This window comes from Anas acuta, chromosome 2, assembly GCF_963932015.1.
Source record: "Anas acuta chromosome 2, bAnaAcu1.1, whole genome shotgun sequence".
In the NCBI taxonomy this organism is placed as follows: domain Eukaryota; kingdom Metazoa; phylum Chordata; class Aves; order Anseriformes; family Anatidae; genus Anas; species Anas acuta.
In genome coordinates, this window is record NC_088980.1 from 96,580,511 (window position 1) to 96,608,064 (window position 27,554).

Consider the following 27,554-nt stretch of genomic DNA (forward strand, 5'->3'; position numbering starts at 1 on the left):
CATATCCCAGGAAGCAGGGCTTAAGTGTAGTGATTCTTTGGGAGAACAGGTATCTTTATATAGAGAGCCACCCACTCTTTCCCCTTTCCCACCTGTTATTGCTGAGTGTGACACCACATGGGGTATCCCTTTGGCCAGTTTAGGCCAGCTGCTCTGGTGATGTCCCCTCCCCACCTCTTGCTCACCCCCAGCCCACTGGCTCTGGCGAGCGTTGGATGGAGACAGAACTGTTCGGCCATAGGCAAAACATTGGTGTGATACCAGAGCTGTTCTAGCTACAAGTGCAGAGCACAACACTATATTGGATGCTGTGGGGAAAGTTAATTCCATCCCAGCCAAACACAGTACACTGAGAAGTAGCAAACACTGCCTATGTGTAGAACTGAGGTTGCAAAGATGTACAAAATTATATTTTTTCTTTATTTCTATGAATTACCTAATATTGTCTTGCAAGTTAAAAAACCTTAATGAAATAGGAATAGTTACAGGAAAATCAATTCAGACAAACAATCAGTAGCAAAACCCAACATCCAAATCTTAAATCCCTTTTGTTACCTTTCCATATGATTGTTAGCAGTCTATTGGCTTTTGTTCCTCCAGAGACATCCTTCACGTCTTGGTTTTGATGAGGACAGAAGCCTAAAAAAGGTTATCTAGAAGCAACCAAGACCCAATTTTCAAGGTCTTCCTACTCCAGACAGGTTTTAAACCACACTGTAACAGGATGAATCAAATCTGTAGACAAATACTCACCAAAAAAAAAAAAAAAAAAAAAAAAAAAGGAATATTACAATCTGGACTTGGACCTTTTCTTTGCAGAACTTCTGCTAAATTGTGAGCAAACTATTTCCTCCTGTGTGATGTCCAACCTTTTTGGAAATTGTTGGTAGGGAGAATTACAAAAGCTGTAAGAATTCTTGGTGTCAAAATTTCATAATAAAGAATTATGCATTATGGTTGTAAAATTATTCTGAAGACAGCTTATCAGCAAATCTATCCCATTCTTCAGATCAACACACACAATAGTGTGTATATCTGTGTGTATGTTTGCATTCATATTTATATATATATATATGGAAACACATATGGAGTGTGTCTGTTCAGTGTAGTGTTACATTAAGCTACAACAGCAGAATATCCAGCTCTCCTCTTCTTGTCCATCTAACCCTCAGAGTTTAGAAGTTTCACCAGCTTTCTAGTTTTCTTTAGTTGCAAAGTTGCTAAATGATTCGGAGCGTCTGATTCTTAAATTTATGTTCCATACCTTTCTTTTTTTCGGTTGATAGACTAACAAAGAGTCTATAAATCAGAGTCTCTAATGGACACTGATTACAACTGAAGTTATGAAATCAAGATCATGACTTTACAATATGACACTGGTAATGGTCTATAACTGATTTATAGTTCATTATTACCGCTCCTGTTTGTAATGTGCTGTGGAGAAAAAAAAGACATTAGAGTAATGGGAATTTGCCTGAATATGAAGAAAATAAAACTTCATTAAAGACTTCCTATGTGACTGTATATAAATTGCATGGAATAAATCCATACACTTTTAAGATGGGTTACTTTGTGATTTTCTTGTCAGGCTTTAACTGGTTATTCCTTCATATTTGAATAAACGCTACTTAGTACAATGAAATACTTAAAGCATAGTAAACTTTTTCTGCATTTCTTGCATTTAGTTAACTAAATAAATTTGGTGATGAAATGATAATCTGAAAGTTATAGACTGAATTATATATGTGCTTGGTAATTTCAACAGGGTATCACAAGTATTACATGTTAACCTGCGTGTCACGAAATCACGGTACATTGCATGTTACAAGATCAGCTTGGAATTGACGAGTATCTCTGTTTCATGACTTCGTTTCATTCAGTGAATTTCAGAAGTGGACAATCAGTTAATACTAATAGCATTAAAAATTATCAGTCAACTACTTTATTCTGATAAGGCATAGCCAAAAGCCAATACATTTATTTTGAAGTCTAATAAATCATTTGACTGATGAACTGAAGATTTGTCTTTTTGGTCCTGGAAAATTCAGAACTGTTGATGGACCATAGCTCATCTGATCAGAAATCCTTAATCTGGGTTTCATTCTCTTAACGAATTCCACAAATTATTTGGAATTACATGAGAATTTTCACACTTTATCTTCAATATCTTCACAGATTTTTTCTGCATTATTTCTCTTAACCTTCTTTCTTCCGTTGATAGCTACATCTTCCTGGCACAATCAAACTGATACCCTTGACAATGAATCTTGGGATAAAGATAATTGTTGTGGTGAAGAAATATTAATGAATATCTACTGATGAAGAAATATTATTTTGTTTCCAGATGCTGACCTTTTATTTTCCATTTCAGTAACTTCAGTACAAAGTAAAGACCTAGGCTTGTCTTCATTTCAAACTCCAGCAGAATAACACAAACAAGAAAAATCATTTACTGCAGCTATTTTATCTACCACCACCACTAAAGATTAAAATGTCTTCACAGACTTTACAATCTGTTGAATGAAATCAGACCTATTTTTTACCTTTATAGACATTGTTTCTGTTTCAGAGAACTCTTCATAGCAATAAAAAATATACAAGAGGTGATAAAATTAAATATTATAATTCTTACTGTCACAATAGACTACTGTGTTGCCTATGAATGACAATGTTCATTTTACGACATCAAAATTTGTGAAACAGTGTATAAAAGAATCATTTAATATTACAGCCTTTGCTTATTTCTACTCTTATCTTCACTTTCCTTATGCTTCTCTGGTGTAGCACTTTTGAGAAAAACAATAGTGATTGATATAAGAACAATTTTTTTATGTACTATATAGTTATGATGTTATAAAATCAATATTTTACTTCAAAGAAAATTATTACCTCAGTTCAGCATGACAAAACAATATGTTTAAAAATCAGCAAGGCTTTATTAGTTATACTGCTGAATTGAAATCTGATTTTGTTACACCATTTATTTTACCTCTTTGTGAAATAAAAAGTGTCAGAAATCAAATACCGTGTCTCAATGCATACATTTTTACTGATGTCAGAATGTAGAAAAACATAAATAATGAAGCATAATAAAAAGATTTAGGGAAGACTGATATGAATTAAGTTTATCTCAGCCTGCTCTAGTTATTGACTTCACTTGTCCTTTAGTCTGTGGAGTAGAGCTTCATAGTAAGCCTCATGTTAACTCATGTTAATATGATTTTTTTTTTTTTTTTTTGGGGGGGGGGGAGTGGGGCACCTTTTGATTCAGATATAGCATAGAAATTAGCAAGATAAATTAGAACTTCTTGCAGATGTTGCCTCACTTCTTGGAGAATTTAACCATTGGGGATATTTAAGCTCCATTCTTCTAATCCGTGCTGGGGTTTATTTAGTTCTTTTCATTTCTGTAGCATGCTCTGGCTGGTGAGCCAGCAGAGTTTACAGCCTGTCAGGCAGAATTAAAGCTAGGTAGCACGTTTATCTGAACAGTTGCCACCATGGTCGAGTCCTTAATCTTATTATGCAAACAACAGTTAAAAACTTAAAAGCATGGCCATGCCCAGTGATCTCATGTGAGTGTGCCTCCACTTAGCATCATACAATGTCATCACAGTCACAGGGAAGCACTGAGGCTTGTCAACATTGTGGCTGTGTCCTGTTCCAAGTCTTGAAAGGGTCTCTGCTGAGCACCAACTGATTTTAGGTCCCTGTTGGGGTCAGCTATAACAGAGTGCATCAGCCAGTTCATTTTGGCATACAGCTTAATGCAGAACAGAATGTCAACTGAGATTAAGACTGGTTTACATAGATGACAGCTCTCTGTTAAAAGGCAGTGATCCCAGGAAATCTTTCTACAACTCAGGCAATATTTTATCATATGATAAATGGGCTTACACAACCAGATTTATTGGTATATTTAATACTTAAAGATATAGGCAGATTTATAACGAAGTTTTCTCAGCTGCTTTTTTGGCAAACAGAAAATGTATTTCAGCATTTTTAGAAATGCCCATAAGGGTCTGCCTACTTTTAGGTACGTAAAACATTCCAGGCACAAGGAAAATTGTGAGAAAGAAGGAAATACTTATGGATGCATAACAGATATATGGATAATTTCTTGTGCGGATAAAAAAAGGATAATCAAAGAGGATTCCTGCTTATTTGACATCAGTTCACAGTTCATCAGTGTAAAATCTGATAATCTTTTATTGATGTTATTGATGTTCGCCATATTTCGTTTTTTCTTTAATTTGAATAGCCATATTGAAAGAAGTAAATGTGCATTCATTTTTCTAACAAATTGCTAGTTTCTCTTTTAGTTATATGCCCATAAAAATTCTGATTAAAATCCATGCAGTGATTCATGGTCCACAGCATTATTGTAGCTCTCATAAACAGAGTCAGGCATTAACAGTTTCATACACCTAGCAATTAATGTACACGAAAAGAAATCTGATATAGAATGCGTAAAATTAAAGCAGAAAGTATACTCTTTAACAATCTATATTCTTACAAGATTTAATAAGGAAATTAAGATTGCCATCTTGCATTAAGCACATTCTCCTACTAACAGTTATGACTTGTTAGGCAATATTGCTTCTGTGAATAGTCAGTATGTTTGCTTTAAGTAAGTCAGTTTAGCCTTCATTTACCACAACACAGAGAATACTAAATGACATGTCAAGTTTTAAACATTACAGAAAAAAATCCATAGGCAACAAAAAGTTACTGAGCAAAGACTGGTATTGAAAGATGTTTTCTTATAAATTCTAATAATAAGGAAAAAAAATACATTTACATTACAATTTTTTCTTTTAAAAGAAATTCAAGAAATATAAACAAAAACTTAAACTAAAAAATAAATAAATTGCAGCCTGTACTCTGCATTTATACACACCTCCACTAGCTATATAAACGATTACAGTGTTTTTCTTGGGACTACACACTTATACATGTAGAATGTTGCATATGGCCAAGTTTAATGAGACACTTTCCAAATATTGTGTAGAAGAGTGTGAGAAAGAGAAATATAAATTTGATAATTTGCAATAGTATATATTTATCCTCTTTAAATTCACTTTACAACCTAGAAGTTCATCTTTTATTTTTACTATTTAAAGCCACTGAATATAATTAATTTGTATACATAAATTTAAATGGCTTGTTTTCACTCTATTTAAAAATTCATGACAAAAAGTTCTGAGATCTTCTCTTTATACAGATTGTAAGATTTCCTTGCACTATGCATCTGGAAAAAAAGGAATGCAGTAGACTAAGCTTTGAAGGCTAAGAATGAATTTTGAATTGAATAAAAATAGGTAAAGAATAAAAGAAGAAGGGGGGGGGGATGAAGGGAAAAATACAGTTCTATAGACCGAATTCCTTTTATTTAGATTACTTCACACTATTTTAGAATACTCTTTGCAGAGTACAGGTGAGTACTTTGGGATCTGAAGTATCCAAGGGGTATGGCTGGTACTCCCTGGGTGAGAGCAGTGCTAGCTATCATTGGAAATCTGACCAGCTCTTCTTTCTGTGAGTATGATACCACAATCAAAGGCCATTTCCAAAGGGAAAGAAAAACAAAACAAAACAAAACAAAAGCACTGATTTTTTCATCACTGAGTAAATCCTAGTGACTTGACATGCTGTAAGCAAAAACTGTCTTAATTTAACCTCCATTTATGAATTAAAATGATCATGATTTTGCTGCTATGATGATTAAAAAATTAGTCATACTCTACTGAAGCTGATATAAATAGCTATCACTTAGATAACTCTTCAAGAAACATTTTTCTATTGCATATACCTGAAAGGATTTGACAATTTTATCTTGCTGAATGAACATTAATCATGATTCCAGACTCAGGAGCATGCCCATGTCCATGTGAACTCAATCATATAATTAGGAAGGAAAAACTTAGATGCCAAATTAGTAAATGCACAATGACTCAGAACACACTATAAACATTCTCTAAAATCTGAGTTAATGAATTAGCTTCTATAGGAAAGAGATTGGCTTACACTCCTTGCAAGGTACAGAGAAGAATATAAGACACCTGCTAAACAGTAATATGCATCCTTTGGAAAGAAGAACCCAACTCTGTTGTGCTAATACTGAAATTTTGCAATAGGTTGAATTTGAAGTAAAATTTTCTTTGTACTAATTCCTTAAAATTTAACTTAAGGTCCTTAAATTCAAGTGTATTCTCGACAGCTGAATCCAAAGACATCAACTGTGTTGCAAGATGTGGCTGGGACAGAGTGATAGCAAATGGCAAGTGGGTTATGTATACATACCTATAAAATCTAAGTACCACTCAGGATTTTAAAAAGCTAAAAAGAGATAGCTTTTAAAGTTTTTGTATAAATTGTTATAATTGGAACCTTAGCTCTGCCTGCAGTATTTAATGTCACTTACATATTTTCATTGTCATATTGAGAATTTTCTCACATTTCATCTCCTAGCCTTCAAAAGGTAGGAGGGACACCAGCCCTGGTATCTGCACTCAGAAAAGATCTCTGGCAAATTTCAATGCAGCTATTTAAAGCATTTTAGTGAGAGGGGACCTAGCAGCAAAATAGTGTTTTGTCCTTATAAAAAACCCTGCAATTATTGAAGTGCTTGAATATGCTGAAAGAGCCACAAAATCCAAATTTCAGAGAGAAATAATCCTCTGCAAGGGAAAATGCCATTCAATGATCCATAAAGCAGTGAATTGCTAGAGGTTTAAGACCTCTGAAAGTTCTCTTTTCTGCACAAAATTGATGCGACTGCCAAGAGAATTTTAAAAAGTTTTAAGAGTGTAGGAGCCAGAAAACTCTGCAAGAACAAGAGAGATTAATTGCAGTACTGCTAGAACAAACCTGTAGTCTACGTAAGCTCTTTAGGATCCAAATACAGCAAAAGGATCATCTGCTTTGAAACATGATCTATCTCTGTTAGATCTTCTATACAAGGTACTAGAGACCCAAACACTTTGGACATCTGGACATTGTCAGGTGGAAAAGGAACAGTAAGGAAGAAGGGTGATGCTCCAACAAACAAAATCACATATAAAGCAAGTGTTTTAAGAGAATGTGAAAAATGTAAACTGAAACATTTTCTTATTTTCTTTCCCACCAACAGGACTGGGAAATGGGACTTTTTTTTTTTTTTTTTTTTTTTTTTTTTTTTTTTTTTTGGTTCAAATCAGTCTACATATTTCACTTACAAGTAAGACAATGGTTGGTACTTAGATGCTTCTTCAGCTATTGAAGTTGGTTTGATTCAAAGGAAAGGTTTCCATACATCTAGGCTTACCTTCACACACCTTTTAAAGTAGGATTGCCTTTGTACAGATTTGGATTGTTGTCACGGAACCAATTTTATGTCCTGTTTTCTAAATGTTAGTAGTAGATATGTTTGGAAATTTTATTTTCATTATGTAGCCACAGAACTACAAATAGAATTTGCAATCCTGCTAACACCTTTTGTTCTGTGAAGTTATTGTAAAATACTATTTGCCAGGTATTTGTCTAAAAATATTTAACCCACATACTAAACTAATTATCTGAGGATTTTCTTTCTGGAAAATATCAGTTTGTTTACTTCTTCTTGTTCCTGACTGAAAACACAGTATTTGCTTTAGATTATAATTTACATAAATTCACTTCATGTTGCTAGTACAAGCTACAATAATAAACCTTTGTAGTGGGTTTACATGGCAAGGTTTTGGTAGCAGGGGGCCAGAGGGGTGATTTCTGTGAGAAGGATCTAGAAGCTGCCCCATGTTTGGGAAGGGCCCCATTGTTTTCCAGAGCTGAGCCAATAAGCAATGTTGTTTTGCGCCTCTGTGAGAGCATATTTAAGACAGGAAAAAAACCACTGTGCCACACAGCAGCTGGGAGAGTGAGAGCAGTGAGAAACGGCCTTGCAGGTGCCAAGGTCAGTGTAGAAGGAGGGGGAGAGGTGCTCCAGGCGCCGGAGCAGAAGTCCCCTGTGGCCTGTGGTGAGGACCATGGGGAAGCAGGATGTCCCCCTGCAGCCCATGGAGTACCACGGTGGAGCAGGGTTTCACGCTGCAGCCCGTGGAGGAGACCACGGTGGAGCAGGTGGCCCTGCACTGATGGAGGCTGCTGCCTGTGGAAGACCCCTGCCGGAGCAGATTCCAGGCCGGACCTGTGGCCCGTGGAGAGGAGACCATGCAGGAGCAGGTGGCCTGGCAGGAGCTGCTGCCCGTGGGGGAGCCAGGTTGGAGCAGTTTTCTCCTGAGGGATGGACCCCGTGGTACGGACCCATATCTGGAGCAGTTCTGGAAGAGCTGCTGCCTGTGGGAAGCCCACGCCGGATCAGTTCATCAAGGACTGCATCCCGTGGGTGGGACCCCACAGCACAGGGGATGAGAGTGACCGAGAAGGAGCGGCAGAGAAGAAGTGCTGTAGACTGACCATAACCCCCATTCCCCCGCGCCGCTCGGGGGGAGGAGGTGGAAGAGAGTGGATGGGGGGGAAGGTGCTTTTGGTTTCTTTCCTTTGTTTCTCACTTCTCTAGCTTGTTAGTAATGAGCATTAAATCTTACTATCTTCTTATGCTGAGTCTGTTTTGCCCATTACAATAATTATTGCATGATTTTCTCGTCCTTATCTCAACCCTTGAGCCCTTTTCACATATTTTCTCTGAATTCCTCTTTGAGGAGGGGAACTGAGAGAGTGGCTGTGGTGGAGCTCAGCTGCCCACTCGAGTGGAACCATGACAACCTTCTGACAGATCAGAAGAGATGTCACACACACAAAAAAAAAAAAAAAAAAAAAAAAGTAGACTTTGTGTAAGTAATGGTAAATAGAAGAGACTTCTTAGAGTAAATGGAGTAAATGATGCGTCAAAATCACAAAACCAACAGACAGTTAAAACAGAGTAGAACCCTTTCATTATCTTTCAAAACATTTTTAAGTTATAGAACTTAAATAGCAAAACGTAATAATGATAAAATAATAAAATGTTCATTTTGTTTTAGGTAAATTTTGTCCCATTTAATATGTCACTAAATTTTGCTATAATATGGAGTACTGCACATGGAAAAGAGTGCTTCAGAGTAGATCTTCAGAGATCAGAAGTGTGTAGTCCACAACACTGGTAAATGAGATGAGAAATCATAAATGCTGGAATGCTGGCAAAAAAAAAATAAATTAAAAATGGTGCTGACCTACACATGCATTACAACAATAAATTTAGTGTAGGAAAATCACAAGATGAGATGAAATAGACGTATGGGGTACACGCATCCATGTAGCATGGGATGCAGGGCTCTTCTGTGAGGAGAGGCTGGGGCTGTCCCATTCTGGACACAGGTTTAAATACTTGCTTTTTTTCTTTCTCAGTACCCAAATTGGTAATTAAATATTTATGGTAAAATTGAAATAAATTAAGCTAAATTTGCCTAGCTGAGTCTCTTTTGCTGAAGACAATAATAAATAGAGCATAATCTTGGTTATAGATCAGTTATTTGAATTACATTGGCCTGAGAAATAGATTTAATCTGAATTTCATTTTTGCCTCTAATGATAATTTTGTCCTTAAATATGAGCAGCCTGGATTTGTCAAGATCTTTATTAATGCCTTGCAATTGTGTAGAGATTTTCATGGTGAAATATCCCAAAATATTTTATAAATTATAGCCTACTGGACATCCATCTTCCTGTCATTTATAGTATATCCAGCAATGGAAGGTTAAGAATAATTTTTGCAATTGAGGTGACAGACATACATAATTCTCATAGGCATTTCATTTTTTTTCATGCCATTCAACATAATTTTTTCAACTTATTTTTGGGAAAAAAGAAACAACACCATACACTGACTGCCTTCCAGGAACAAGAATTCATTACTGGAAAATTACCCCTAATATCTTCTCAGAAAGAACATTTTGTGGAGTCAGTACAGCTAGAGGTGGGAGCAGGAGTCATGAGGCTGTCCTGCATATGTCTCTGCCATGCCTGCAGCTGGGGCTCACCAGGCCAAGAGAGAGCTTGGATGCTGAATAAAGCAAATCATAGCCAGCCTCCACGATGCCAAGAAGCAGATAGCGAGTTCAGAGAACTTCCTCCCAACAACAAGGAACCACCTCAGATTGCCTACACGTGCTCTGAGAGGTGGCCAGGAAAGAATCATGGCACCCAATGATTTGGAGCAATTTCCCACACTGCCAATGTTAAATATGGTGGTGGGTTATTATCGCCCTGTATCACACAGTAGCTTTTCAATATAGGATACTAACAGCCTGTTAGGCAAATATTTACATGCACATACAGCTTTCCCAGCCTTCTGCAGAATGTTTTCTTCATTCACAATACAGCAATGACCTTTTTTTTTCTTTTTTTTTTTTTCTTTTTCTTTTTTTTTTTTTTTTCTTTCCCTGAACTTCAGCCCAATAGGAGAAAAAGAACTTTTGCTTGGATTTGTCAGTTCTGTGAGAAATACAGCTTAGTCTATTGTATTTTAGTATTGGGTCTACCTGAAACATCTCTAAAAAAATACCCGTATTCTGTCCTTGGGCAATATTCAGAAGTGTATGGTACACTTTGTAATCATACACTGTGAGGCAAGGTACTCTTCACGGTACCTGGTGAAAACAAATAGATATATAAATTCAATTTTCTTTCACTGGAACTTCATATAATAGAATGTGGCAACCATTTTAACAGTGTATTGTTTTCTGGGCATTTTGGGGGTGATCATTGCTCTCACATACCTGCTAGAGAAAGGCATACTCTTCAACAAATTTTTAATATCTCAGAATGAAGTTATAACAGCTTGTAACTAGACAGTTAAGAAATACTGCAATACGTAAATTTATTTATTTATTTTTTTAAATCTATTTTACTATATTGTATAACATATGTCAAATAAAACAATATATTCAGTTACTTTTTCAGGTTGAGGACAAGTGAGTACCTAAGGTTAACATTTTCAGGTAACAGTGCATGCAACTTTACCTATACAAGTAGAAAAAAATAGAATATTTTAGACAGAACACATTACCTTTTAGCACTCTTTGTCTTTTTAAAATTAGCATAAAAATTGCAAAGCCATTATATGAATAATTCATAATGAAGTCATCCTGGGGAAGATTTTCAGAAGCAGATTTTTTGTTGTCTTCATGCTCTGAATGCAAACATAAATGCCCTTAAGTGGAATATTTGTCTGTGTACACTGGTTATACGTTCAGTGGTTTCATAGAAATGGAAGCATATTCCCTACTCTGCTCCTTAAAATGGTACAACCAAATGATTTAAAACCCAAACAAATAAACAAACAAGCCAACAAAACCACAGTGATATGAAGTTCTATCCATAGCATAATTATTTTCTGGTCCTTTCACCCTCAGTTCATTAGGGATGGGATATTTGCTAATTCATGTTAACATTTCTCTAACCCTTCTAGTCTGTTGTCCTCAGCAAATCTGTTAAAGTGCATCTGACAAAGGAAGCTCAGGGTGATGAATAATCCATGACTATCAGAGGAGATGACTGGAAAAGAGGGGGAAAATGTACCTATTCTCTGCTTTAAGTGTTTAAATTCAGTGAGATGTCTCAATCAGAATCAGATTCATGTATTATTTCACTGTTTCTCCTCTACAGTGGTTTGCTTTCAGTTTTCAGGACATTTATGGAAAGTTTATTACTGAGCTTATTACCTGAGCTTATAAATTGTTGCAGGAAAGAAGTGCTTCCTACTCCATTTTTTTTTTCTCCCTGAAAGCATTTGCTCCTGGTGGATGTAGGTTGCTGTTTTAGGCTATGTTATTTTCCTCACATATTATGTATGAATCTTTGATCATTAAGTAGCGTCTGAGGGAATCACACAGAAATTAGAAAGGTCATTGATAATGAGATAATTTATTCTCCTTGTTCTTTTAGTTAATGACTAGTGATTTAATCCTGATTTTGAAATATACTACTAGATTGTACATAGTGCTCTAATCATTTAGACCAATTAATGCATTATATCTGCTCTTTTCAAATATTTGTTTCAATTATCTATTGAGAGGCAATTGTGGGAGGAAGAGAAGGTCTTTGTCAAATACACCAATATTTTCTTTGATGGTGGAAGAGAATGGCAGAATAACCAATAATTTTCAATGAAGGAATAGTGAATGACCTTCTTCCAAACCTGTTACCATCCATGTTAAAATCCCTTGGTTTTGGTACTGAAGATATTGTTATCAGTGTTACAAAGTATTCTAATTGATTAGTTATAATTACTACCACACAAACACATCAAACCACAGTTCTTTTACTCATATACACCTTTCTAACCAATTGGCTGGCTTTGCCTGCTCCCTGTGCCAAAGTATGATTGTACCAGAGAACCTGGTGCTAATTCAGCTACTATTAATTTCTAATTATTACTATGCCAGTACTTTTAAAATCTATTAGAGCTATGGATGGATTCAAGCTTGGCATGAGGCCCTCTACTTCAGTACCATACAGGTGCAGAAAGGGCCAATATTTATGTCCACTATTCATTTACCTCACGTTTCTATGTCATTTCACAGCCTCCTCTTTCTTTATCTGGATTTGGTCCATGTCCTACTCCAGTATGAGTCTCCATGGGACGTAAATAAATCAAACTAATTCTCAGGTAAAGTATTTGAAATTAAATAGTCTGATGCAGCTCAGATACACCACCTGAAAGACAGTGAAAAAGCCCTTGAATGTACAGAGAATTAACTTACCAGAGAATGTGGCTGCTAAACACTAAGTCATCAATTTTTTTTCCTTAGATTTACAGCTAGCAGCATTTGGGAGGGGTTCATTGGAGGAGCTAAACAGAGAGGTTAATTAGATTTATCTTCCAAATTTCACTTTAAACAAGGGAAGATCAAAGAGTCTTAGGAACAAATAACTCATATTTAAATATTTTAAAAAACATAAAGTAGCTCTGAAAGAGCAGTTCAAATGTTCAAAGTTGGCCAAAATCATGAAGTCTTATAGTTGAAAGTGATTGCCAGTTTTAAAACTAGGTGTTTGCATCTACATTTAATGATGCAAAACTACAGCAGTGGTAAAAATCCATGAATCCATAGATGTTTCTGCAAAGTATTAAAAAAATCCAAGGGGATTTTTTGCAACTAAAAGTAAAACTAAGCATTTTTTCTAGATTTTAACTTCTCACACTTGCTAGAAAATAATATTTATTTCTTCTAGTAGCTTTATATATTTCAAGGACTCTTTGGTGCCATGGAGCACTAAACTAGAAAATATTTTAGACTGTCTCTAAGAAACAGCAGCTGAATATTTCAAAAAATAACCTTTGGTGCAATTTATGATAATTCTAAATTAAAGAAGGCTCCAAGAAAGGACAGCTGATGAACCTTAATTTTTCCACAAGTTATAAGGCCACACATAAACCCTTACCACAGCGCAGCTGTTTACACTCATGCTTTGCTAATAGTAGGTTTTTTATGTAAAATATTCTTACATCAGTTTCAGTAAATATCTCCTAAATAGCTCAGCAGCTCAGGTTTCAATCTTCTGTGATGTGGTAATTCTATTAGACCTCCATCCTAGCATTATTTCCACTGTTCCTTTCAGTACTGGTATATTTTGTTTCTCTGACCAGTCAATCCCATTTTCAGGAGCCAGTCTTTCATATGGCTCAACTTTTCCAGTTTTTGAATGCTGTTGTATGTTCTTAATTTTGTTTTCTTACACTATTATAGAAAGCTCATAATCATCCTAAGAATAATTAAACTATTACTTGTCTTCTGTGAATCTACACTTAGAGAAACTATATTTCACTCTTTCACGCTTTAGGCATTTCTTTCATCTTTCTAGCGACCTTCACTTACGCTTTCTGAAATGTCTTCCATTTAATTAACCCTCTATTTTTTTTGTCTGTTAATTTGACATTAGACACCTCAGTATTTGACTTTTTCTTGTACAAGTCTCTGTCTGTAATTATCTTTCTGTTCTTTGACTTTAAAAAAAGAAAAAAAAAATGTTTGTGCCCTGAATCTGTACTGGTGACCTTTCCTGCAGTAAGCTTGATAACATCGCATATAACTGACATTTATTCCAACACCTCCTTTCCTAACAATTAGTTTCCAGGGTTCCCACAATGAAAATCTGCCATCTGTATTCTTTCATTTCTCGTGATTTAAGCAAAAAAATAAGTTCATCAGACACTCTCTCTGGGCTGCTTCGCAACATCCCGGGGAGAGCCTAACACTGTAAGCTACGGAGCAGAGTCTTCCTGTTGCCATTACACTTGCCATTTGGCTGCAGTAGGTCTGTCCACCATGAGGCAAAGGCACATTTACGTACATAAGCCTTCAGTTGCAAGCTTACTACAGTAACCTTAGACTCTGCTTGGTTTCTGTTGCATTCTCTCACCAGGGTCAGCAGCAGCAGGACTCTAGACCCATACAAAAGGTGCAGCATGAGATTTACAGGTGAAGAAACAAAGGATCAGGCCTCCCACATCTAAGACCCCTGCTCCACAACAGCTTCTTCTCAGACAATGTGGTTTTGTTCCACTCTGCTTAGTTTTTACAGAGTACTTTTATCTGGTCTTTTAAAATTTGACTGCACTGACTCGTTTCCCATAGCAGTTCCCTGAGCACAGCTGAAGTTAGTTGCAGTTTTCTTGTGATAGGTTACTTAATAATTTTATCATACCAAAATCAATTTTATGTCTAAGGTAGATGATAAATACAGTTTGCTTTCCAAGGCACAGATGAAATATAAGTCTTTGCATAGGCTTTGCTTAGACAATATACTCATGTGGATTTAATGAGCTATATAAAAAATAACATTTGACATGATTCTTTCAAGATCTATTAAAACATTTTCACATGACATGAGACAAAGCAGGACAGACTAGTATTTGCAGTGTCTCTTCTCAGATTTAGTTCCCACGTACAACAGTAACCAGAATACAAAGTAGGTTAATGATCTGAAAGAAAAAAAATAATTACTAATGGTACCAAGAAGAGCCCTGCTTGTTTCAGCCTTATCAGCTGATAAGCATAAAGAAAACTGCATTTGCTTTTATAAAGACTGCCTGTTTTTACAAATGATTTACTGTTGACTATGTGTTAAATTACTTCCTGGCAATGTCCTTTCCCACCTGTATGAAGAACCTTCCCAGGTTGACAAGCAGTGTGTCCAGACCAAGTTAAATGACAGAACGGGGTGAGTGATGTGGGATTACAGAGGTTCACAGTATCCCACAACCAAAAAAAGGAAAAGCATTTTCTTGAGAGCATACTGTAGGGAAAGCTTAACAAAATCAAACATATTTAGAAAGTCTCCCTTAGCAGTCCAAACAAGGATTTATTAATACTGAGACAGTTTTCAGCTGTGTGATATCCTGAGAAAGTGCTGCTATCAGCTGTGAGCCATCAAAACCAGAGGGATCAGCAGGTTTTCAGATCTCTTGTCTCAGATTCTCCTCCCCTATTTTTCAGGCAAAAGCCTTCATCTGAACTGCTTATTCAAAGCAGCAACAGATAACATTATTCATTCTAGTGCTTTATATGACTGGTGCTTCAGAAACTTTTTTTTTTTTTTTTTTTTCCTGGAATGACATAAGAGAAAATAAAGAGAGGTCAGTACAAATTCCAGGTTTCCAGGTCAGTACAAATTCAGTAAATCTCTGAATTTGTTACCAAGGAGTTTCACAATAATGTTATGACAAGAAAAAAAAAAAAAAAAAAAAAGAGATGTGGGGGTGTGAAGTCCTTCTCTTCTCTCCTTCTCTTTCTTTTTTTTTTTTTTTTTTTCCTTCAATTTTTGATTATTGGAATATACATCCATGAAGATCTAATTTTAAATGTCAGTACTATAAGTGGTTTTACCTTCAGCTGAAAAACTATTTCAGTTCCAGCTTCTCAATATAATGACCAAATATTAATAACATAAAACAGTAAGGATACTTTAGTTCACTTTATTGGTCAAAGGAAATCTCTCTGGCTATCAATAAACAGCATAAAAATTTCCCCAAACTAATAAAGAGTATATTATTTTTATCTTGGTGAAGCAGGATACTTCTGAGATATTAATGTTTTAGTGAGGATCAGGAAAACAGATAAGATACATAATGTGCAACGGAGATGATCAGACTTCTTTTTGAGGTCTTGCATATTAATTAAATTATCAAAATACGAAACCAAACATGATATGACCTCAAAATTTTCTTCATTTTCACTGTGCAGGAAACTGTGTTTGTGCAGAAAGGGGCAGAAAGGTTTGATCTAGAGAATCACAGGCTACAAGACATACAAGAAGCACCTGTTCATCTGGTATAAGCTGATATATTTTGTCCATTTTATCACGCCCAGCAGTACACTGCCCTTTACAATCATCTTTTTGCCTACATCTAGAATAGATTCAGACTAAAGAATATTCTCATAATGCATGGATATTTTATCCTTGAGTCCTGGGGACCAATCACTACAGTACTTGTATGTCCTCATGTATGTGGTAAGGTAACGAAATGTACACGTACTTATTGCAGTGAGCTGTCGGTATGAGCTATTGAGCAGGAATGCCCAAATGCATCTATTAGTTGATAGATGTAGTAGACAACATAATTTTGTTTCCTTGATTTAAGTGTGATCAGAAAGAGAAAGTGTATGGAGGAGAGACATCTCATTTTTCATTGCATGTTTTGTGTATAGCTTTCTGCTTCATGCTTTACAGTGATGAGACATCACTTGTTCCAAATGATTAACTTCAAGACGGCATCTCAAGGTACTAAACAAAATATCCTTATGCCATGTAGGTAGGTCAGATTATCCAATTACCTATAAACGTTGTTTGCGTTTCCATGGTTACTCAGGTGATTCTAGCATTTTTCTTCTACACGATTGGTTGCCAAGGATACAACAAGTAGTTACAAAATACAGCAGCTACAAGTCAAGATTTGCAGGGGTACGGTCCTTCTGCATTCAACAATTGCTTGTAGCAAATCTTGCTTGATATGGCATTTGAATCCTGAAGGCATTCTCAGCAGAGTTCTTCAAGTTAACCCAGTTAAGTTTGTTATAAAGGAGAGGATGCTCACCAAAGCTATCGGACTTAACATAACATGGATGTGAGACTGGAAAAGCTGCATTGCCTGAAATAGAACACTTGGATACCTTCTGGCAAAATATGGGCATATCCTGATCCTAATTACATTATTCTCAAACAGAATCCCAAACCAAATCAATGGAAATTGATTCAGAGTAGAATGTTTTCCACATTTAGGGCCAATATTGCCTTACCAACAAGAATAATCTCATGCACTGCACAATGGCTACTTGAATTGTGAATATTTGCAAATGTCTGCTGCATTGAATAAAATGACAAAATAAGACAAAGTCTATAAATACAAAAAGGGATAAAACAGATCATGTGTTTAGCTAGGTTTATGTTTTCCACCCACAAAATTGCAAAGACAATTTTATGTGGATGTTTATATGTCAAAGTATCTGAAACGCAGGCAGAATACACAGCTGAAATAACTGAAATATATTCAGAAATGGAACATTTAATGACCTACATCAGATAACATTAAAAACATAGGTGCTAGTTGTAATTTTTCACATCAAAATATTAAAGAATTAAGTCATATATTTTCATTAGAGCACAGTTGTCTAGGATCCAAGCTTTTCAGTTATTAAAAAATGAAACAATAAACCAATAGCTGGAATTTTCGGGTACATATAACCCAATAAAAAACAAACAACTTGCTGAAAATAAATCATTGTGTTGTGAAAAACTCCAAAACTTCTGCCTTGTGTTATAAAAAAATATATGGCCCTCATAGCTATATTTATCTTTAAGAAGACAAAGCAAAAAATAATTTAAAAAATATCACCTGTGAATGGGTGCAAACATAATATATTGCTCTTGTAAAATGACAGGTAACTTTTCTCAAGTATAATGTGACTTTGAATAATCAAAAATAACTTTCCTTCCATGAAAGAGATTTTCTTTTTTAAGGACCTTCATTTTCTGTTATAGAACAGTTATAGAACAAGAAAAGGTTTTTAAATACAAATATGTATTTTTTTTTTCTTTACTAAAACTGTCAATTTTTTCCTATTTGTGTTTTGGAAAAAAATGTGTTTTTTTTTTTTTTTTTAAATTTCATTTTATTAAATGAAATTTTGAAATTTCATTTAATAGAGAGCTCTTGATTATAAAAGAAGGTAGGAAGGAATTTCACATGAAAGATTGTCCTCAAAATAAAATTACACCATGGAATATAAAAACACGAAGCTCTGCCTGGACAATTGCAAATAGCTTGTATTTTCTGTTCTGGGCCCTCTGTCATTCCCTGTAACTATAAACAGTACAGATATGGTTATAAAATGGATCCTGATGACACCTTTTCTTTTTACAAAAACCTCTACCTGCTTTAATATCACTGTCCCAGCTAACTATTCCTTATTACAAGGGTAGCCTAGCCAGGTTGTTTCTAGTGGAGTATCTTTGCCAGCCTCTTTTAAGCTTGGACCTCTTTTTAAGTCAAGGAGACAGATGAGAAATCAGAAATGCAATTTTACTGTAATTAAATATGTGCAAACTATGGCAATGTGTTTAATTCCCCCGTCCTTTCCACAGCTGACTTGTTTTCTGACATGTTTATAAGGACTTCAGTGCTATGGGAATGAACTGTTGTGGGCAACAAACTTTCACCACTCAAGGGAAAGACTGCTGATGGATGCAAAGGTAAAAGAGCCACCATCTCAGCTCCTGTCAGCACTGCACTGCGAAGCATGGTCATTTTGGGTAGGTCAAGTTGTCGGTTGGACATGTGTATCAGGTTGCCTTTGCCCTACAGCCATGGGGCTATATGACACTCAAGTAAAAATATGAGAACATAGAAGAGGGTTAGTGAGCATGAAACAATGCTTGCTCTTAAAGGCTACAGCTCTTCAGTATTTTTGTCTTCTTGAAGGGCAAGCATGATATGACAGCATCTTAAAATATTACCATAATATTTTAAAGGAACTATTCTCAGCATGTTCAAAAAGCTTCGCAGCAGTAACACTGGGCTTAAAAACATTAACAAGAAGTCTCATGAAAACTAAGCCAAAAACCTCAGCACTTGATTTATTCAATCGTGTTTCCAAATAACTGAAAGCCCATAAAATCCTAAGACACGTTTTGCTTTTTATGGAAAAGCTCTGAGACATACCAGCAGGAGGGAGAATATCTGGAATTTGGAGTGGGTGTTTTTATTATTATTATTATTATGAAATGGCTTTTTATTAATTTTAATTTTAACTTATTTACCCTTGCAAGGGAAATGATGGTGTTAAAAAAGTGGGGTCTCTCTCATGGTCCCCCACTTTGTCATCCAGACATAGCCTCTCCCCTCCCCCTTCTTTTTAACACTCCGGTATTTTATACAGTGGATCACACAGAGATATATTCCTTTGACCTTTGCATGCTTTTACAAAGTATGATTCTGGTGTTAAATTCAGTTACTCCCTCCACGTTAAGTGAGAACAGTGCTAAGTTGATAGGACTGAACGCTGTGGAAGTTACACTCTCCTTTCTCTACTTTCAGCAGATGATAAATGTTAACTCCATAAAATGTTTCTTAAAACTAAACTAGCTATGCTGATACTGACCCTACATCTCCAAGTTTGGGAGTGTTGAGACTCTGAATTTTGGTTTGTTGTAAAATTGAGTAGCAAGGTTTCTGAAACTGGAAATTCACTTTTGAATCAATAGAATTCAAGTAAGAGCACATGTTCACGACTTGAAGACAGTTTCATTTCTCTCTCTCTCTCTCTCTCTTTTTTTTTTTTTTAATTTCCCAAAGTGCTTAAATTTCAAAAATGAGAAGAGTTGATTCAGTTTTTTATATATAACATATAAGAAACACTGGTTTGCACATTCCCATTTCATTTAAAATCATGACAAAGGATAGAGTTTATATCTCAACTTAAATATAGAGAAATTAGCTCTTTTCCCTTAAAGAAATAGGACATTGTTAACAACAACAACAACAAATTATATATATATGTATATATATATATTCCTTTTACTTCTGAATAAAATTATGCTTGATGCACCTGACTTTTTCTCCATTATTATGAGCTTTGTACACTTCTAATATTAACTATTTAAGCAAATGTTTACTCTGTATCAATCCAATAATGTTTGCAAAGTGCTACTTCTCAGATAGAAGGACAAATAATTATTTAATTGCAAATGTACCACATTGACATGTCAAACATATGATTCATGAAAAACAAACAATTAAAGCACTGTAATTAGCCCTTAATAACTTATTGTTCATTTAGTCCATTAACATCTTAATCTAGCAGAAGAATGGACATCACAGTAATAAAAATACAAGGGTCTTATCTATCTACTAACATTGATTTAGCATTGATCAGCAAACAAATGTTCTGTTTTAAGTTCATTTTGTGTCTTTTAAATTGATATTTTTTCAATATAGTTCAATATAATTATATAGTATAGAATGAGGCTGAGATATTTCAGAATTGTGTTTTGATAAAGAAGTCCAGCTGGTTTATCTGTAATCACGAGACATTTAATAACCCAGGGGGCAAGAAACCTAGTTAAAATGCAGGAAACCCAAGCTGCTTTTCAAGATAAAGTTAACTAACGTAATCTTTGGCTATTAGTTCCTTCTCCATTTTCCCTTGTTATTTCTTTGCCAACATCTGCATTTCAAACACAGGGGTTTGATTCAGATTTCTTAGTATAAACATCTAACACCATTTAAGAACTTCTGAGGTACTGAAGACACCCATATAGAGCTAGCAGATATGACTTTCTCTGTGAGACCCAGATCTTTTAGATGTGGTTGCTGGTGGTGGTGGGATAGGAGCTATTGCATGTTTAAGAGATTACTATGTGCTTATGGCTGGGCAACTAAATCGAAACCTAGATAGTTTTCAAATATAAGTTGTGTCACAACTAATTTATTTACTTGATATTTTTCAGCATGTGACTGAAGCTCAAAAACTTCCCATCAGCTCTTTCCACTTCTGCTGCTGCTGAACACAATTTGAATAAAAACTGCATATAAACCACATATAAATTGCAAAGATAGTAGTTGAGATCCAGACATCATTATAGTTGCCTTGTGGAACCCTTGTGTCCAAGCCAGTAAGCACAGCATTGCTTCCCTGAGGATCTAATGAGTTTTGTTCTGCATATATTGTGCGACATGGCTCTGTAAGGACAGCATGCCTTCTGGTTCTACAGCCATCCTGGGAATTGTGCAATAGTTTCTTTTATGTGATAAGAACATAAACATTATATCCTATTCTTCTGAAAGTTGTAAACTTTCAGGATAAGATTATTTTATTCCTGTGTTATCTGTTCTAAAATATTTTACGTTTTTTTTTTTTTTTGATTTACCTGTAAGAATAGGCAAGACCACCTGATGAAACTGACTGAAGAGGTACAAATCTATAGGGCCTGATGACATGCATCCCAGGGTCCTGAAGGAATTGGCTGACAAGATTGCCAACCCTCTCTCCATCATATTTGAAAAGTCCTCGCAGTCAGAAGTCCCTGGTGACTGGAAAAAGGGAAACATCATTCCCTTTAAAAAAAAAAAAAGTTAGAAAGGAGGACCCAGGGAACTACAGACCACTGAGCCTCACCTCTGTGCCTGGGAAGTTCATAGAAAAGGTCCTCCTGGAAGCAATGCCAAGGCACATGCAAGACAAAGAGGTGATACTACAGAAGGAAGGGCTGCCATCCAAAGGCATAAATTAGAGAAGTAGGCCCACGTGAACTTAATGAAGTTCATTAAGTCCAAGTGATGCAAGGTGCTGCATCTGGGTCAGGGCAATCCCAGACATGAGTACAGACTGGGAGAACTCATTGAGAGCAGCCCTGCAGGGAAGGACTTAGGGATTCTGGTGGATGAAATGCTCAAAGCCAGCAGTGTGTGCTTGTAGCCCAGAAGGCCAACTGCATCCCAGGCTACATCAAAAGAGGAGTGGCCAGCAGGTCGAGGGAGGTGATTGTGCCTCTCTGCTCTATGCTTGTGGAGCCCCACCTAGAGTGCTGCGTCCAAATCTGGAGCCTCCAGCACAAGAAAGATGTTGAACTGTTGGAATGGATCCAAAGGAAAACCAGGAAGATGATCAGAGGGCTGGAATACCTCTTCTATGAAGACAGGCTGAGAGAGCTGGGGTTGTTCAGCCTAAAGAAGAGAAGGCTCCAGGGTGACCTTATTGCAACTGTGGATGACTCATCCCTGGAGCTGTTCAAGACCAGGTTGAATGGGGCCCTAGGCATCTTGACCTAGTGGGTGACATTCCTGCCCATTGCAAGGGGGTTAGAACTAGGTGGTCTTTAAGGTCCCTTCCAACCTGAGCCATTCTATGATTCTATGACTCTTCACAAAGTCCTAATATTAATGGACCCATAAAAAAATAAAATGCTTTAAAAAGATGTGAAGAACAGTTTTATCTCAGTGGTTTGAAAGATTTTGCTTTTACACTAAGCATATTGAACCAAATCATGAACTGAGGTGGAAAAGTGAATAGAAAATGATATTTAATTAAATTTTAACAAAAGCCAAAAAAGCAAACTAATGTGAAGACAAAAGCCTGGAACAGGATAATAGATAAAGTGGGATAGCATAATCAGGTAATAGAGTAAAATGTTTTAATGTTTTTTTCATACTGAAAAGGCTCCATTCACATTAATTTCTTAAAATAATTGGCAAGGGAACATATATTGGCCAATAGCATATTCACATTGTACAATACAGATAATACATTTTATTAATAACTTAGAATTCGAATACTGTGAAATTTAAATTTTCAAATACTGGCATATTTATGAAGTCAGAGTATAACCATAGGAGATCTTTGATCTGTACTAGGTGTACATGAAAGCTCTGTGCTTGCTGGCAAAAATATATTTTTCAGTACAGAGGAGCACATCTTTGTTATAAGTAATTCCACTAATCCAACTTTTAACATTGTTCATAAAATTCAGACTCAATTCTCAATTATGCCAACAGTATGATTTAATTAAGAGTAAGGTTACCTAAGTGGTTAATTAGAACAATGTTTTACAGGTTTTAAAAAGTATTTATATTTATTTCTACAGAAATTACATACTTATGAAACAGAATTTAAAGTATACACTAGTACTCTGGGTGCTGGCACTAGTAATAACCATTTAAGCCATTATTAAATTAACCATTTAAGCTAGGATGTATACACATCTAGATATACATCTAATTCAGTGTATTCCAGTGCTCAAAATCTGTAACAGTATGTGTGGGGCTGCTATTATGCTGATAGTGCTTTGCCTTTGTTTCATTACCACATTATATACTGGTTCCATCAGGGCAATGTCATACATTTCAGATGTGGTGTTTTCTACAGTCAGTTATCTCACTTAATTTTCTGAAGGATCTGTCTAGAAACTCAACTATTGTGTTTTCAAAACTTGAATTTCTTTGGGGATTTTGTTTCTGAAAGAGTAACATTGGTAATCTGCATCAGCCTTTTATATCATTTACCTCCATATTCTGTTATTTGCTAGTTCACAGCTAGTTCTATGCAGTACTAATTAAAGTATTAGCAGGGCTTAAAGGCTTCAAATGGAAGCAGAACTTTATTATGGTGGTCACTATATATACACAGAGGGAGAGATAGCTACAACCACAAATAACTTGCATTTATTAATACAACTAAGCATGTAAAAAGTATTTTTGTGGAAAGACAAAAGTCATCCACAATAACAACAAAAGTTTATTTTTCAACCAAGATCTGATCTCCTAAATTGGACAATTGGACTAAATTTATTTATTTATTTTTTCCAAAATATGAGGTCAGACAAGGGGTAACTAAAGAGATCTTCAAGGCGGCCAAGAACTGAATTAAGTAATGCTTGCAGTTCAAAGTAAAAAAAAAAAAAAAAAAAAAAAAGTAAAAATTATTGTTTGCTGAGTCATTTGCTGATTACTGGTCTTACTAGTATTTAATCTGGGGGCAAAAAAAGATGAAGAAAAAAAGATCCAGTATGAAGCCACTGACCTTGAAGGGTCAACTGTCTGAAATACGTTTTCCAGCCAGTATTTTTTTGTTTCTAAATACTCATCTGATATATGAAAATGCAGCATAACAACACACAGCTTATTGCTCTGCAGTGCTTTTAAGTGGAGAATAACTTTTACTAATTTAACACAAAATAAAATTCTCATTTGAAGTATAATATTAAAGAATAAGGTTAAAGAATAAACCTCAGAATTTGACTGTTTTTCTAATTCATCTAAAACAATTAGGATTGGAAAAAAATCACAATGAACTATCTACTCAATGTTCATATAATCCATAGTTATACTAAACAAGACTGACCTCACTAGTCTCTTCTAATTTTATTTTATTTTTGGAAAACAGACTCCCTTTTCACTTTTTTTCTGTACTTAGTAATATTTTTAATACTTATCAGGACATTGAATTTTGAGTTTGGTTATTCAGTTTCTTTATAACATTTTCTAAGGTACATATTCAAGACTTTTCAGAAAAAAAAAAAAGTAACAAATATAAAATACTAATCATAATGCATTAGTTTGCACAAGCAGAAGCTAATTAAGGCACATGTCTTTTACATAGTCAAGCCTTCAAGACTTCACCTGTAAAGGTAACATTTTAGTACTTGTCTAACAGATTAGTAATTCAGGCCTTAACTAATCTTAGTATTGAAATTGAATTAAAATTAAAATTGTGTTGTAGTTCTCACACCTTGTCCAGCTCGTGCAATACCTGTTATTTCTTATATCTGAAACAGACAAAAAAAAAATAAAAAAAAAATAAATTAGTAAAATCCTTCCTGAAATAACTAATAACTTACACAATTAGTCTATGTACTCAGATGAAGTCAGCCTAGCAACACCAACTAATAGTCAACAGGAAACACTGCCAGCATATTTCATAACATTGTCATCCATTTTTTTTTCACTGATACCAATCATCTATCACATAGCCACTGCATGCTGCAACACCACCTTTAATCCTGTGTGTTAAGGGTTTCCCAAGCACTGTTCCTAAAACACAGATCCCCAAGTCTAACTTGTTCAAAGTGTCAGTGTTTGCGCTAATCCTTGGATAGACAGGAGAAGAAAAACCTTTCACCAGTACATGGTAAGATAAACATGTTGATGAAACCATTAATAAGATTTGCCCATGTAGTCATACACAAGCAGGGAAATTTAAAGGTCTCTGGGATTACTAAAAAAAACAAGATCCACAATTCACAATCCACACACAATCCACAGTATTCTTTTCACAGTATGAGCAGTTTCCAAGTGTGGATTATTTGTTTGTTCTTTTGTTTGCTTCAAGAGATGCTAGAAATAAAGATTTTGAGTAAAGTAACAGAAATGCATTAACTTGTCTGTGAAGGAAAAAGTTAAAAACTCATTTTTTCCAGCTTGTGCTGGCATACAGGCGTTTCATTACCAGGTTTATGGTCTAGCTTTCATTAGAAACTCCATTTGCCTATCCAAGCAAACTCAAATAAGTGCACAAGTTTAAGCAGAAATTTAAAAGAAACCCAACAGAAAACCAATTTTCAAAGCAGAGTCCTTTAAACAAAATAAAAACAAACAAACAAACAAAACTACACTACAACCACTAACAAAACACTGTCTGGATAAACAAATTTGAAAATAAATGTCACATTTCCAATTACATTCTTGTGTTCTTGTCATTCAAATACTATTATAAAGGTCACTTTATTGAAATTTCATGCCTGAAAAATCTATATGCATTTATTCTTGCTAGGTTTTAGAGATGGCCTTCCAGCTACCAAAATCGAGTTATGTTAAGGTCCCATGAAATGTGAGCAGTGCAACAAATCAAACTAACTGGAAATGTGTTTTGTGCTATGGTAAAATACACCAAATATATAATAAGTACAAACAGCTGATAACAAATTCAAGCTTTTTGAGTGAATACACTAAAACTACTGATAGAACAAATTATTCACATCAAACATATTCTTCTTCAGAAGAAAAATATTTCAATAAAAAGTAGAAGACTATGTAGAAGATTGTGCTTAAAGCAAGGTCTGAAAATCCACAGACTTGGATAAAATGTGTGGTGGGCAGGATCTTACTTTTGTTCCTTTTTCACGGAGCTTATTTTTAAGGCCTATTCTTAGCTGTACAGGAGAAAAGAAGGAACATCATGAATCCTAGAGAGTAAAATGCTCACAGTGATAAAAATACAGTTTCCATCTTTCATAGTGATGCAGCTTAGACAAAAAACAAATGACAAAGCTAATAGAGTCTGAAGAAATCCTTAGCTGAACAGTATTTTTCGCTATGAGACGAAGAATTAAATGCATGCAACACACTATTCATACAGGAAAAGTACATTCAACAGACGAGTAAACACATCAGGATATTCATTGAATGTATTCATCACTTGTATGATGTTGTAGCCTAGACACTGAACTGCAGATCTATATTGAAATATGGTACCTGGTGCAAGACATTTGTGCATAGTAGGGTTTCATAAGCCTAATGAGTCTTGCAGTTTAAAAGAGATGCCATACACACTTTGAGGAGCACTGAAGAATGGGGCACTAGCTAATGAACGTAATACTAAAGAAGCTGACAGATAACCTGAATAGAGGCTGAATACTTATTGACTGCAACAGCTGTAATAGTGGAAAAGAGGAAATCTCCTCCATGAATACTCATACTTTAACTTACTTAGGAGTGAAGTAATATCACTTCATATCACTTGTGATGATAGGTGCCTGCCTTCTGAAGGACCCCTAAGAGAGCCACAGTTACTTATCTTCAGCAAAGCCAGCTGTCTAGCTTTTCTATTCCCCCCTCCTACCCATATGCACATACAAAACAAGCAAACAAACAAATAACAACAACAACAAAAAACATCCACACTCTGGAATGTGAGGCATGGAAGAACTTTTAAGTGCTAAAAAATATGTAGAGGTTTATAACTGATATTGATATTGATCAATTAAATAATAAATTAATTAAAAATATATATTACCTCATAGTAAGCAAAAAGAGCTAGACAAATTGAATTTTTCCTGAAAACAGAGGTGTCTTTTAGAAGTGTTTCTGTAGATTATTGATAGTTGAATTGTTTTTCTCATGCACTGCAGGGAATCCTACCTGGTTTTACAGAGCAGTAAGGAGCTGTTTAACATGTACTGCAGACTCTCCACTGTTTTTGATAAGCATGCTGAGATGGAAATGTAACAGATTATTCCCCATAGAACTAATCGAAGCAACTTCATGTCTCCCACCTTTTGTCTTCCTATCTCCTTATTCCCTTTTTCCTTTAAGACTTTCAGTTCAAAAAGAAGTTGCCAAAAATCTGTTACTAACTATGGCAGAAGAAATTGTGATATCATGAAAAAGAAGTTTTTTATACAGAAGTGTAGGTGACACAAATTAATTTTGCCAATATATATGCAAAATTCAGTAGTTCCAGTGTGGTAGAAATGTGGTGTTTGAGACAACACCAGGAAATAACCATAAAGCGACCCTGGAAGATCTTTAATAGCAGAGCTTCCTT

The 27,554-nt window shown here is 35.3% G+C and overlaps 1 protein-coding gene across 1 annotated transcript in view; it reads right to left on the bottom strand.

Annotated features, from left to right (window-relative positions):
- The window catches only part of GMNN (geminin DNA replication inhibitor), a 224,447-nt gene that overhangs the window by 163,195 nt on the left and 33,698 nt on the right, over positions 1–27,554 (bottom strand). The gene's annotated exons all lie outside the window — the stretch shown is intronic.